A 15,000-nucleotide genomic window follows, 5' to 3' on the forward strand; every position below is an offset into this window, starting at 1 on the left:
CACTTTGACAGGGAAAATTTCAGATTTTAAGAGATTTACTCTTTTTAAAAGATACCCCGATGCCATCAGTAGCTTACCACTCACATGTCTTATAAGAAATGAGATTTTGTTTTGGAAATTAACAAGAAAAAGACTTAATGAATTTATACAACTGGGAGTCAATTCTAGGAAATAATTTCCTCACGATCTCTTGAAGGTTTATAATTTTTTATGACGTATGCAAAACATTATATTAATTTGCTCTATTTTTCCTTTATTCTTTCAATATTTCCTATCGTGGGAATTCTTATTAGCTTTGAATTGGATTTAACTGCTATTAGAGATCCTTGTTTTCTGATGCACTTTATCCCACCACCACCCATTCCACAAGTCTCTATGCATCTCTGATCCTGTAACCATATCATCGCGTAGTCGATACCGACCCTGTGTATCATACCACGGGCAGTTAATTCCCATTCGTACTTTGTTTCCATTCAGGGAGGAAACTGTCAGCTTCATCCCCTTATGGTAAACCACCTCTCTCACCTGCAACAGTACATTTGACCATCTTTCCACCTTTCCAATATCTACCCCCACTTCTAATATCTTATCATTATCAGATAATATGATTATAGGAACGGGACATTGAGGCCAAATAAATAAATGTAACAAAAAACTCAGAGATAATATATAAATATGCTATGCATAATAAATTCAAATTCATAGACAAACAACTGTCACGCCACCGTTCTTTAATTTGATAACCTCAATACATTGTAGATATGTTAATGACGTCTGCCAGTTACATCTGAAACGATTTATTTATTCAGTTGGAGAGTTGAATACTCTGAACGGATTCAAGTAAAGACGACAGCTGTTATTAAAGTATATAAACAGTTCGCGTTCTTTTGAAGTTCGGATGACACCTACCATTGCATATCGATAAACTTAAGGAAAATGAACAAAACAGCCGGTAAGTCGTGAGAAACAGACACAGCTACACAAAGGCAAACACACACATACACACGCACATCACTGACCACTACACACATTTTTCTCTCTCCTTGTTTCTCTCCTTGTTTCTTTCCGTGTTCCTTTCTGTAGAAGAGCGTAGGCTCGAAACGTTAAAGGCTTTCTCAATTCCCGAGCGTTATACTAATACATCTATTTGTTTTCAACACCACCTGTCTTCGTCTGTTGTTTTTGTGAATTCTCTCGATATATATATATATATATATATATATATATATATATAATTGGCTCTTCCGTCGATGACAACGTATAGATGTTCAGCTTTTTCGTCGAACGACCTGCACAAATGATTTGTTTTTAATGATCAAATGTGTGTGCGCGGCACATTAGCTCCCTCCATCCCTCCCTCCCCCTCCCCCTCCCCTCCCTCCCTAAATGAAATATCTTACTAATATTGATTTTTTTTATACATGGTACAGGATCTCACATCTCAGGAGATGCACAATCGATCACTTCATGACTGAACTAAGAAAATACTCTAAGAAAGCAAAGAAACAAAAAAATACACAAAGAATTTTATTTCTCAACTTCATCATTTCTAGCCACCGACATTTCTCACTGAATTAATATTTCCTAAATATTGGATCTTCAGTTTCTGCCACATTTTAAATGCAAAGAATGGATTACATGGAATGACTGAGCTTCGAATAGAAAGTACATTATAAACACCACCACAAAGTTATACTGCCTTAATATAAAATATAACTACACAACGAACAGCAACAGTATTGAAAACATAGCTTTCAAGGAATTTACAATCTCCTTTTATCACAGCTACACTGAAACTTTTATTAAAAACTATTATCCAACATATCAAAGAACGAAGTTGAACTGAACACACATTTTTTTCAATAACCCGTCTGTTACCATACATTTTTCTAGCGTTTATTATTTGTACGATGTCTCAGATTTACAGTTGACAAAGAAAGAATTAGAAGTGATACTATTAAGACTCACTCGCGACCATATCTAAACATTACGGATTGCAAAACAATTCCTGAATAATTTACTGTCTCATCTCTTCACTTTCATTATTACTTTATTATTTGCCTGTATTCATTCCTTGACGCGATGTTTTCTATTCCTAAGTAATGGTGAAACGAAGTTACTCACCAGATACCAAACTGTGAGCCGATACTTCCTTTTTAGTGATTGGTAGATGACGTCCATGTTTATCGATATTACATTGCCTGAATGTACTGTGAAATGTAATTGTACTAAAGATATCGTTATCAAGTATTTTGGAAGAAGATGTAATTCGATAAAATATTCGGCTTCGAGATCAAACAAATCTTTTCTATTTTGAAATTGCAAAACAATTAGAAATTGACAAAAGTCACTAGACAAAAGTATACAAGTAAGCCACTAAATTGCAGTTACTGACTTAAAGGTTTCGTTTAAATATAAAAAGATTGTATTACTTATGAATTAATATAATCTTAAATTCTAAACAGCGGGAACAGCATAAAGAGAAATAAGAGAATTTGAATTTGCAAAAATGTCTAAATTTACCAGTGGCATTAAGCGTTACTATTCATGTCGATGGAGGATATGTTACGCTTGCACTGTGGCATTACTTATCATGCAAACATTAAGAGTCGATATAAGTATGGCCTTTGTTTGTATGATGAAAACACCCAATCGTACAAGTGAGGAAGTTAACGTTACTACAAACAACCAACATTGTTCTGGTTTCGATAATGATTCATTTAATCCAGACATAGAAGGAGAGTTTGAATGGAGCGACACGTTACAATCAAACATACTGGCTGGATACTTCTATGGATATATGGTAACTAATATTTTCGGTGGAGCATTGGCAAATAAATATGGTGGGAAAAAAACCGCTGCCGGTTCAATTTTCTCAACATCCATTCTAGCCATTCTTCACCCAAGTTTAACTCGAATTAGTGGTTACTTTATGCTTGTTCTAAGAATATTAACAGGTATGGTATCTGGACCTATATTTCCAGCAGTTTTTTCCCTAATCGGACGTTGGGCCCCTCCAGAAGAGAACAGTGTATTGATTGGGCTTGCATTTGCTGGTCAAATTCTTGGTAATATTGTAGCCTTTCTTACTTCAAGTTACCTTTGTGTATATGGATTTGATAATGGATGGGGTTCGATATTTCATATATTTGGTGGATTATCGTTGGTGTTTGGATTTGTGTGGATTTATGTTGTTTACGATAATCCGGACGTTCATCCAGCTATTAGTGAAGAAGAACGTTTCTACTTAAACGACGCTATAAAATGTAAAAATGTTGTTCAAAAAGTTCCTTGGAAACGGCTGATTTCTTCCCCTGCAGTTTGGGCCATTAATATTGGTTTGTTTGCTTATAATTGGATAGATATGTCCTTTCAGACATTGCTACCTCTCTATATGAAAGAAGCCTTAAACATTAAAACAACATCGAACGGTTTAATGTCATCTGCTCCTTCCATGGGACAAATGTTTGCTCTACCTTTATGTGGAAAATTCGCTGACATTTTGCGTTCAAAGAAATATCTGTCAAACCGTTCCGTTCGCGTTTTATTCCAAACTTTTTCGATGCTTACATCTGCGTGTATACTGATTACCATAGGATTTCTCAGATGTGACCAAACCATTCTAATAAGTGTCCTGTTTTTGCTCAGTGGCATCTCTCTGTCATTTTCCAGTGGTGGAGTTATTGCTAATAACATCGACATCGCTCCAAGTTTTGCTGGTGTTGTGTATTCAATTGCTAATGCGATATCTGCGCTCTCTGGCAGTATTAGTTCCTTATCTGCAAAGGCTCTCACCCCAAACGGTACACAAGAAGAATGGCAGATCGTGTTTGCCTTGTACAGTGGTATTTGTGTATTTGGTGCAATAATATTTGCAATATTGGCAAGAGGAGAAATCCAAGAATGGGCAATTATAGAGGAGTCTGACTCGTCCGGTCAATCAAACGACGCGAAAAGAAATAAAACGGCTTAGCTACTATTTTTTGTATGTATGTACACACACACACACACACACACACACACACACACACACACTCACACACACATATATATATATATACATATAGGGAGAATTCACAAAAAAAAAACAAAAGACGAAGACAGGTGGTGTAGACAACAAACAGATGTATTAGTTTAACGCTCGGGAAGTGAAAAAGTCTTTAACGTTTCGAGCCTACGCTTTTCCACAGAAAGGAACACAGAAAGAAACAAGGAGAGAAAATAAAGAATGTGTAGTGGTTAGCAATACATACATACATGTATATGTGCGTGTCTGTGTGAGTGTGTTTGTGCGCGCGCGTATGAATATATATATGAATATATATATATATATATATATATATATATATATATATATATATATATATATATATATATATATATATATATATATGTATGTATGTGTGTATGTATATGTGTATATATATATATATATATATATATATATATATATATATATATATATATATATATATATATATATATATATATATATATATATATATATATATTTAAAATCTTAGGGAATGATGAGTATTCCAGGTTATCATGACTTTTGCTGCTTTACACTTTACTAATGCAATGTAAATAGTATCATTTATAAAATCATTACAAATTTGGGATTTTACCAATAGAACCACAACTCCTATTTCAGGATAACCTTTATTGTATGGAATACACGTAGAATGTTATATCAGATAAAATAATATAAGCATTTAAAAACCTACTATAAAATACAATAAAATTATTTGAAAAAATCTACATAACTTACCTGTATAATTTGTAATTTTTTATATATATATATGTATGTATGTATAGGCGCAGGACTGACAGTGTGGTAAGTAGCTTGCTTACCTACCACATGGTTCCGGGTTCAGTCCCACTGCGTGGCACCTTGGGCAGGTATCTTCTACTATAGTCTCGGGACGACCAAAGCCTTGTGAGTGGATTTGGTAGACGGAGACTGAAAGAAGCCCGTCGTATATGTATATATATATATATATATATATATATATATATATATATATATATATATATATATATATATTACAATGAAAAATGCAAGCGCATGCATGTTAATATTCTTAAATTATTACACCTAGAAAAGTACAGAACAAGATTTCTACAGTAGAATTTGCTTAATACGTCCCCTGTAAAGGAAACTAAAAAATACTTAAAATTAAAATTCTACTTTACTTAATATATTGCAGCCGAGAATAACATTTAAAAAATTTTGTATATTTTATTAAAACAAACATTTTAAAAACGTTACTGGGTTTTTCCAAAAATAAGCCCATCCGATTTTAAACCTATGGGCTTATATTCAGAAACTCTTTTCATGTATAACTCCAGTAATTTTTATTATTTTCAGAAAAAATTATTTAAACAAAATCATTTAAGTCTGTATTTAAGCCCATGGGCTTATTTTTGGAAAACGCAGTATTTGAAAAATGAAATAAAATAAAATAAATTAAAAAAAAAATACAACAGAATTCACCTAATTAGTCATCCCCAGGAGAAAATTGAAAGTAACGAATTAGCCAAAGACGAATTCGACTAATTCTACTGTATTAATTGCAAATTTATAAATGTTATCTATGATTTATTTGTCAGATTAAAATTTCGGATCTTTTTTAAAACGGGAGCCACATTTTTCATTAATGTTTTACGTAGTGTTTTTGGTACGGAAAGACTTTCAAACTTCGTATACTTATCTATTTTATGTTATAGAACAGAAAAATATTTTTGTATTCGAATTTATTTCATGTAAAAAATTGTCTTATTTCGATCATTTCAACCAATCACTGACAAGTATTCAGTTGTTTACATTTACTCCTTTGGTTGATTAAGCCATAGCTTCGTTTTATTTGCTTTTTTCATTTTAAATTTGCTTTTTTCATTTTCTTTTTTTTTCTTCGTTTTATTTGCCTTTTTCTTTTTAAATTTCCTGTTTTACCCTAACCCTAACCCTAACCCTAACCCTAACCCTATCACCGATAGAATTGTTTCAGAATCGTTTGTTTATGTAGTCGGCACTTAATGTATATCGGCTGAATGGACGTCAGTGATTGGTTGAAATTACAGAAATACGACAACTTTAACATGGAATAACTTAGGGATTTCTTTTTTTTTAAAGAAGACTAAGAGAAAAAGATGTTTTATATGACACATTCTACCAGTGTTCCAAGTTTCAAAGTGTTTCGTTAATGAAAAATGTGGCCCCCGTTTTAAAAAAGATCCAAAATTTCTTTTTTAATGTCGAAGAAACCGATATTGATGTGTTTACGTCCCGTTACCCAGCGGTTCGGCAAAATTTCAGTTCTGAAAAGTTTTGATTTTTAAAATATGTTTTTTTTATATAAATTATGTTTAATGAAATTTTTTTTCCTATATCTTTATTGCATCAATCAACACCGCTTGAAAATTGATCCCGTAACACTGCTTGACACAGCTTGACAATAAATTCAAATAGAATTAACATCCGAGGTAATTCTGCGTGTATGATAAGTAAATCCAAATATCACTTACAAGAATTTCGATAAATTCGGAATATTGGACAACAAGAACAAGAACGGAGGAAATCCCATTTTCAGTTGATGATTACGTCACACATTACTGACGATCTTTTCTATTGTGCCAACATATTTAGATGTTAAAAAAAAGGTACAAAATAACTGTCAAACCAACATCTCTGAAAATTTATGTTAACCCAGTAATATCAAGGCAACCTTAAACAGATTAAATTCAAAGTGAATTGAAACAATAACTATAATACATGTACGCATACAAAAAGAATATTAAGAAGGAATATGTTCTAAGACAAGCCAGTTTACTATTTAAACTTATAATGTCGTCAGGGGATAACGAAAGAATATTAAATATACAGAGAAATTATACAGCACATAGAAAGTCACAGCATTTAGTTACTTAGCTATTTATATATGCTTCAGAAATTCAGAAAAACTATGCTTATTAGATGATAGGAAAAGCAATTAAGGTGTTAATTTCTATTGAAATATTAAAATGCATTTTTCTTATTTATGGGAGCATTTCAATATAAGATTGGTTTTACAATTTTATAATTTTAGTTTTGAGGTAATTATATAATACGTTTCTTGTAGACAAAGATCACATTTAAAAGTATCAGTATTGTACAATGGAGCGTAGAACATAATGGACCACTCTATATCGTAGTTAATCTTCCTCTCTTTCAGATCCAAAATACATTTACTAAGATTCGTGGAATCACATTTTCTTCTAAAGTTAAATGAAGAAGAATGGCTACGAAATCTAAATTACCAAATTGCAAATAGATTGACAGATAAATAGATGTTACAGAGAGGGAATGAGGTAGGGAAAGTAGCAAAAGATGTCTTTACAGCGATATCGCTCTCTGAATTTTTACTGAAAATGGAGTAGTATATAATTCTATGTTAATTTCATAGCTATAATTTTTATGAAATACATACATATGTACGTATGTGCATACATACATACACACACATATACGTACGTACATACATACACACATACATACATATATACATACATACATACATAGATACATACATACACATATTACGGAATCACAGAAATAAATATAATTATGCATTCTCGGTGATAATGTTGTGTTTGGTATAGCTAAAATTTCAGTAAACTGGTTAAGCCGGTTTATTTGTGTTCATGTCGTTAAGGGGAACAGATACCCCGGAGTCTTCCGAAATCGCCCAATCTTGAATTTCTCCTCTTGCCAATATTGCATATAATATTGTACCAACTACACATATAGCAGCGCATAAGGCAAACACGATCTGCCATTCTTCTTGTGTACCGTTTGGGGTTAAAGCTTTGGCAGTTAAGGGAGAAATGCATCCCGACGTCGCTGCGATTGTATTTGCAATTCCAAATATAATACCAGCATAACTTGGAGCAATGTCATTGTTGTTGACGACAACACCACCACTGGTAAATGATAGAGTTATACCGATAAGAAACAATAAGATAGTTATTAGAATGGTTTGGTCACATCTGAGGAATCCTATGACTATCAACAGACATCCTGAAGCAATCAGGGCAATGGTTTGGAATAAAACGCGAACACAACGAGTTGACATATATTTCTTTGAACGTATAAAATCAGCTAAGTTCCCACACAGGGGTAGTGCAATGATTTGTGCTACCGAAGAAGCAGATGACATTAAACCGTTGGAGGTTGCATTAACGTTTAAGGCTTCTTTCATATAAAGGGGTAGCAACACCTGGAAAGACAAACTAGTCCAACAATAAGCAAACCAGCCAAAGCTGATGGCCCATACAGCAGGAGAAGAAATTAGCCGTCTCCATAGTACCTTTTTCACCACTTTTTCAATTGTTATAATTCTGTTTAGATAAGAATGTTCTTTTTCGCTGATAGTTGGATGGACATCTGGAGTATCATAAACAACATAAAACCAAACACAACTAAACACCAACGATATTCCACCAAATATATAGAATATAGAACCCCATCCATTGTCAAATCCATAAACACAAAGATAACCTGATGTTGGAAGACCTACAATATTGCCTAAATTTAGACCAGAAAATGTAAGACCAACCAACGAACCAATTTCTTGCGGTGGTGCCCAACGTCCATATAAGGATTGAACTGCCGGGTATATCGATCCTGACGCCATGCCTGTTAATATCCTTAGAATGAGAGTCAAATAACCACTAATTCGAGACAAACTTGGATGAAGAATTGTCAGAATGGATGCTGAAAGTATTGAACCCCCGACAACTCTTTTCGCACCGTATTTATCGGCCAATAAACCACCCAAAGAATTAGTTGCTACATATCCATAGAAGTAACCAGCCAACACGTTTGCTTGTAACGTGTCGCTCCATTCGAATTCTCCTTCGTAGTTTTGGTTCATTGAACGGTTATCAAATCCAGAACAATGTTGGTTGTTTGTAGTAACGTTAACTTCCTCACTTGTACGATTCGGAGTTTTCAACATACAAACAAAGGCCATACTTATATCGACTCTTAATGTCTGCACCAAAACAGCAGCCATTGCACAAATATAACATAATCTCCACCGACACGAGTAATAACGCTGAATACAATTAGTAAATCTCGACATTATTGAATACTTTCCACTGATCCTCACGAGGTTTTGGCTGAGATTTCGAATCTGAAAGTATATTAATTCCTGAGTGATATACGTTCTGTTTGCTGAAATAAACAGTGAAAGGTAGCGTTCGACAATTAACAAATTATTTCATTGATTTGGTCACCGTGATTTGTTTAAAATGGTTTCATTATATAAAAGATGTTTGTTTGATCTCTAAATTACATTTTCTTTCATAAAATGAAATATGTTCTTCCAAAACTATGGTCGGAATCTCTTTAGTCCAGTTATATTACACAGTCATTTAGCTCTATTTTCCATCGATAAACATGCATGCCATTTACCCCTCAATGTAAAGACAAGTATCGATATACTGTAGTTGGAATTCATTTCTGGTTTAATTTCACGTTAAAATCATCGCATCACGAGAAAAATACAATAAGGTAAATTACTGAGAAGGTGCAAATTTATGCCAGTAATTTACAGAGAACGTAGATTCTAAGATTTTTTTATGCACTGTAAATTTAAGGAAAACCAAAATAATCGAACTTCTAAATTCCTTTTCTGTCCACCGTTTATCTGAAGCTTTCCACTTACGAGGAAAAAAAGCAGACTGTTCATTAATTTCCTGTGTAACTTATTCTTTGTTTCAAGAAAGTGGCGAAAATTGAAGATCCGTCTTTAGAAAATTTTCGCTCAGTGATAAATATCGGTGGACAGAATGAGTGGAATTGAGAAAAAAATATTCTTCAGTATTACTTTACGTCTCTTTATGTTCTCTGTTCAGGGAAGAATCTATCGATTGTGCATTCACTGACTTGCGTGGTCCTGTATCAATATAAGAAATCAATATTAACTCATTTGTTTATATATATATATTATTTTACATCATAGCAGTTTAGAAGCTTTGAGCGGCATAAGTCGTATTTACCAGTAGAACTCGATAAATAGTAGGATATAAATATTGGTTTTAATAGATTCATAAATATATATATATATATATATATATATATATATATTTTTTTTTTTTTTTAAATTTTTTTTTTTAAGTTTCAGCTTAGAGCTGCGGCCATGCTGATGCATATATATATAACGTTTCGAGCCAACACTTTTCACACACACACACACACACACACACACACACACACACACACACACACACACACACACAAACGCATACACATGTATATTACTGTGATGTACTTGCATGGCTAGTTTTGGTGTGAAATCGTGTTTCCGCTGCGCCCACGACTCCCATAACGGTAACTGCCATTGTTATTACTACTACTACTACCATTACCACCACCACCACCACCACCACTACTACGATAGCGAAGACGACTTCTACAACTACCGCTGATGCTACCACCAAGATTACTACTACTAAAATAATAATAACAACTACAGCTACTACTATTACTAATACTACTCCTATTTAATATATCGTAAGATCGTGGTTTCAATTCTTGATCGGGCGGTGCGTTGTGTTCTTGAGCAAAACGTGTCATCTCACGTTGCTTTGCGAGCACTTCGACACCTGACCCGTGGTAAACCGTGCACCTGTTCGGGCAACGTCGATTTGATGGAGAGAGGGAGCTCATGTCCGCCACATATATATTGATCACTATAAACGAATTATTTCTTTAGATCGTTCGGCAAAAGCTGAACGCTTGCCCGTCGTAGTTGACGGGAGAACCCATCATATATGCATGTATACATATACATATATATATATATATATATATATATATATATATATATATATATATATATATATATATATATATATATATATATATATATATATATAAACATATATATATAAATATATATATATAAATATATATATATAAATATATATATATAAATATATATATATAAATATATATATATAAATATATATATATAAATATATATATATAAATATATATATATAAATATATATATATAAATATATATATATAAATATATATATATAAATATATATATATAAATATATATATATATATATATAAATATATATATATAAATATATATATATAAATATATATATATAAATATATATATATAAATATATATATATAAATATATATATATAAATATATATATATAAATATATATATATATATATATATATATATATATATATATATATATATATATATATATATATATATATATATATATATATATATATATATATATATATATATATATACATACATGTAGGCGCAGACGTGGCTATGTGGTAAGCATCTTGCTTCCCAATAACATGATTCCAGTTCAGTCCTACTCCGTGGCACCTTGGCTAAGTCTCTTCTATTATAGCCTCGGGCCGACGAAAGTCTTGTGAGTGGATTTGGTTGACGGAAACTGAAGGAATGCCGTCGTATTTATATCTATAAATATATATGCATGCATGTATTTCTATGCTTGTATGTATATATATATATATATATATATATATATATATATATATATATATATATATATATATATATATATATATATATATATAAAATTCAAAAAGGGATAAAACTCTTTTACAAGAATTTTATCAAGAAGCCAGTGTGTAAAAAAATTCATAAGGGAAATTTCTATTCCCAAGAATATAATTATTCGTTTATATTTATATAAAGGGCATTATTATAGAAAAACAATAACGCCACACAGTGGACTTCTCAAAATATTTTGAGAAGTCCACTGTGTGGCGTTATTATTTTTCTGTAATAATGCCCTTTATATAAATAAATATATATATATATATATATATATATATATATATATATATCGTTTTTGCATTTGGTTTGCAAGATTCTTTACGTGAGCTCGTGTGCTGAAGCATATTTTGTTGTGTCTGGGGAGAGTCATTCGCTTTTAGTGCCTTACTATTTAACACACTCACCGGTAAAGTTTCCACTCATTCACATGCAATAGCCGTTGACTCTGTCCGTTACTAATTGACAGAGTCAACAACTATTGAAAAGTTTGCAAGGCGCAAAGAAAATTTTAGGAAAAATGAATAAGTAAGTAAATGAGTGGAAACTTTACCGGTGAGTGCGTTAAATAATAAGGCACCAAAAGAGAATGACTTTCCTCAGACACAACAGTATATATATATATATATATATGTATATGCATACATACTGCTATAAATTACATGTATAAGAACGAAGAAGTAGACTTCAGCATCGTTGAAATACAGGATTAGATTTAATATGTAATACAAGCTTGAACCACTTACATTCAGAACTCGCAGATTCTCGGTAGCATCGGATGAAAGTTTATCTAATTTACTTCTGCCTTTCGTCATCTGCCAACGTGGCTGTTGCAAAAACAAAAAAATCACTGTCGGCGCAACTCAATACGATGTTACCGGATGATTTAAGTGTTCAGGGGGAAAAACTCTTGTGAACTTAATTTTGAAATTTTTGACAAAAGGGATTTGGAAATATATATGTCGAGAAATATCAAATTTGCATAATCTTTTATTGTTTAATTTTTTAATTTATTTGTTTCAGTCATTTGACTGCGGCTGTGCTGGAGCACCGCCTTTAGTCGAACAAATCGACTCCAGGACTTATTATTTGTAAGCTTAGTGCTTCTTCTATCGGTTTTTATTTGACGAACCACTAGATTACGGGGAACTAAACACACCAACATTGGTTGTCAAGCGATTGTGGGTGGACAAACACACACAAATATATACATATATATATATATATATATATATATATATGTGTGTGTGTGTGTGTGTGTGTGTGTGTGTGTGTGTGTATGCACACGACGGCCTTCTTTCAGTTTCCGTCTACCAAATCCACCCACAACGCATTGGTAGGTCCGAGGCTATAGTAGACTTTCGAGGCAATGGTAGGTATTTGCCTAAGGTGCCATGCAATGGGACTGAACCCGGAACCATGTGGTTGGAAAGCAAGCTTCCTCACACACACAGGTACTCTGCGCCTCTATGGTCAAAATTAAATTTGAAATTGAAAATAAGAATTAAGAACTGAACAGACTTCAAATCTTTCTATACAAAACGATTTCCAAACCCAATATTTACACGTCATTCTTTATAGCTTTTATGCATTTCATATTCTAGTTTCAATAAAATAAAAAAATTAAACCTTTCTTTTTTTTACTTTTTAATTTAACTGTTCTAATTTTTTAACCTTTTATTTTATTTTCAGTTTTTAACATTTAATTTCTTAAAATTTTGTCTTTTATTTTGTCATAAATATGCCAACGGGTAAATGTTGTGTATAGAATACAATGTAACAAATGCAACAAGTTCTATGTGGGTAGCACAACAAGACCGTTACACGTCCGCATCAAAGAACATCTGAACACAAGAGCCTCCTCCTTCAGAAAACATCTAGGCAGATGCCGGAACACTGACAAAAGCATAACAGTCACGACTGAGGCCAATGAAAGAGATTTGGGTAATCTAAGAACGTAATGTGTAGCTGTCTATTTGTATATATAATTCAGATTTACAGAACAACAAAAGACGAAGACAGGTGAGGGAACAACAAGCAGAGGTATTAGTTTGACTCATGAATTATATACATATACAGTCCAAACGGGGCCAAAATTAATACAGCGCTTAGAGTGCATATGCTCCAAATCAAAATTTCAACCATTTATAATATTTCATGTAGTAAACATATAATTATTTGTACAAATATAAATTTTAAAATATTTCCTTTATTCAAAGTAAAGAAATAAAATGATTAACTGCGAAAGGCAAAGGGAAAATAACTTATAAGAATTTTAAATAAAGAACTAAACCTGAAATAGCACCGTTACTAGAATATATTCGTCTTTATGGATTACACCCAACACTGTGTTCAAGAGAAAATACACAGTGAAATTGTATATACACAAAACGAAAACTTCAATCCTGAAAAGTTCGTGTCATTCTGATTTTTTAAAAATATTTTTTTATATAAATTATATTTCATGAAAATTTTTCTTCAAATTTGATGGCATCAATAATTTTGTTCTCCCATCACCGCTTGACAATCGGCGGTGGTGTAATTACGTACCCGTAACCTAGCGGTTCAGCAAAGAACACGATAAAATAAGTAGGAGGCCTCATAAAAATAAAAAAAAAGTACTGAGGACGATTCATTCGACCAACATTCTTTAAGGCAGTGCCCCAGCATGGCCGCAGTCAAATGACTGAAAGAAGTAAGAGACTAAACATATACATTGGTAACAAAATGTACAATGGATTTAAAAATGCAGCAAATATCTTCGAAGCCGTGACTATGAAGCGAACTTGAATAACATCCGAGGTAATTCTGTTTGCATGATCAGTAGATCCAAATATCGCTTTACTTCACAACCTCATTACCATGTAGGTGACCGCTCAAAATTTACTCTAAAATAAAATACAGAAGGACAACATACATACATGCAAACACACACCCACACACACATATATGCATACATACATACATACATACATACATTACGGAATCACAGAAATATAGATAACTATGCATTTTTGGTGATAATGTTGTGTTTGGTCTTGCTAAAATTTCAGTAAACTAGTTAAGCCGATATATTTGTGTTCATGTCGTTGAGGGGAACAGATACCCGAGAGTCTTCCGAAATCGCCCAATCTTGAATTTCTCCTCTTGCCAATATTGCATATAATATTGTACCAACTACACATATAGCAGCGCATAAGGCAAACACGATCTGCCATTCTTCTTGTGTACCGTTTGGGGTTAAAGCTTTGGCAGTTAAGGGAGAAATACTTCCCGACGTCGCTGCGATTGTATTTGCAATTCCAAATATAATACCAGCATAACTTGGAGCAATGTCATTGTTGTTGACGACAACACCACCACTAGAAAATGATAAAGTTATACCGATA

General features: G+C 32.6%; 2 non-coding genes and 1 pseudogene across 3 annotated transcripts in view; 1 reads left to right on the forward strand and 2 right to left on the reverse strand.

Annotated features, from left to right (window-relative positions):
• LOC106868759 (putative transporter slc-17.2) overlaps positions 1-4,209 on the forward strand; it is a 20,604-nt gene extending 16,395 nt beyond the window's left edge. Inside the window, exons 3-4 of one of the 2 annotated variants that reach the window (XR_016238306.1) lie at positions 760-952; positions 1,431-4,209. This is a non-coding gene — a transcript (putative transporter slc-17.2). The remainder of the gene's footprint in view (positions 1-759; positions 953-1,430) is intronic. The other variant, XR_016238307.1, reaches the window with a different exon arrangement.
• Positions 4,210-7,577: 3,368 nt separating this feature from the next.
• LOC128250724 (putative transporter slc-17.2 pseudogene) lies at positions 7,578-9,593 on the reverse strand (annotated as a pseudogene).
• A 4,207-nt stretch (positions 9,594-13,800) lies between these two features.
• Positions 13,801-15,000, reverse strand: part of LOC106868760 (putative transporter slc-17.2) — a 2,634-nt gene continuing 1,434 nt past the window's right edge. The window contains exon 1 of the transcript XR_016238353.1: positions 13,801-15,000. This exon is cut by the window's right edge and continues 1,434 nt beyond it. This is a non-coding gene — a transcript (putative transporter slc-17.2).

This window comes from Octopus bimaculoides, chromosome 25, assembly GCF_046866305.1.
Source record: "Octopus bimaculoides isolate indiv1 chromosome 25, ASM4686630v1, whole genome shotgun sequence".
Classification (NCBI taxonomy): domain Eukaryota; kingdom Metazoa; phylum Mollusca; class Cephalopoda; order Octopoda; family Octopodidae; genus Octopus; species Octopus bimaculoides.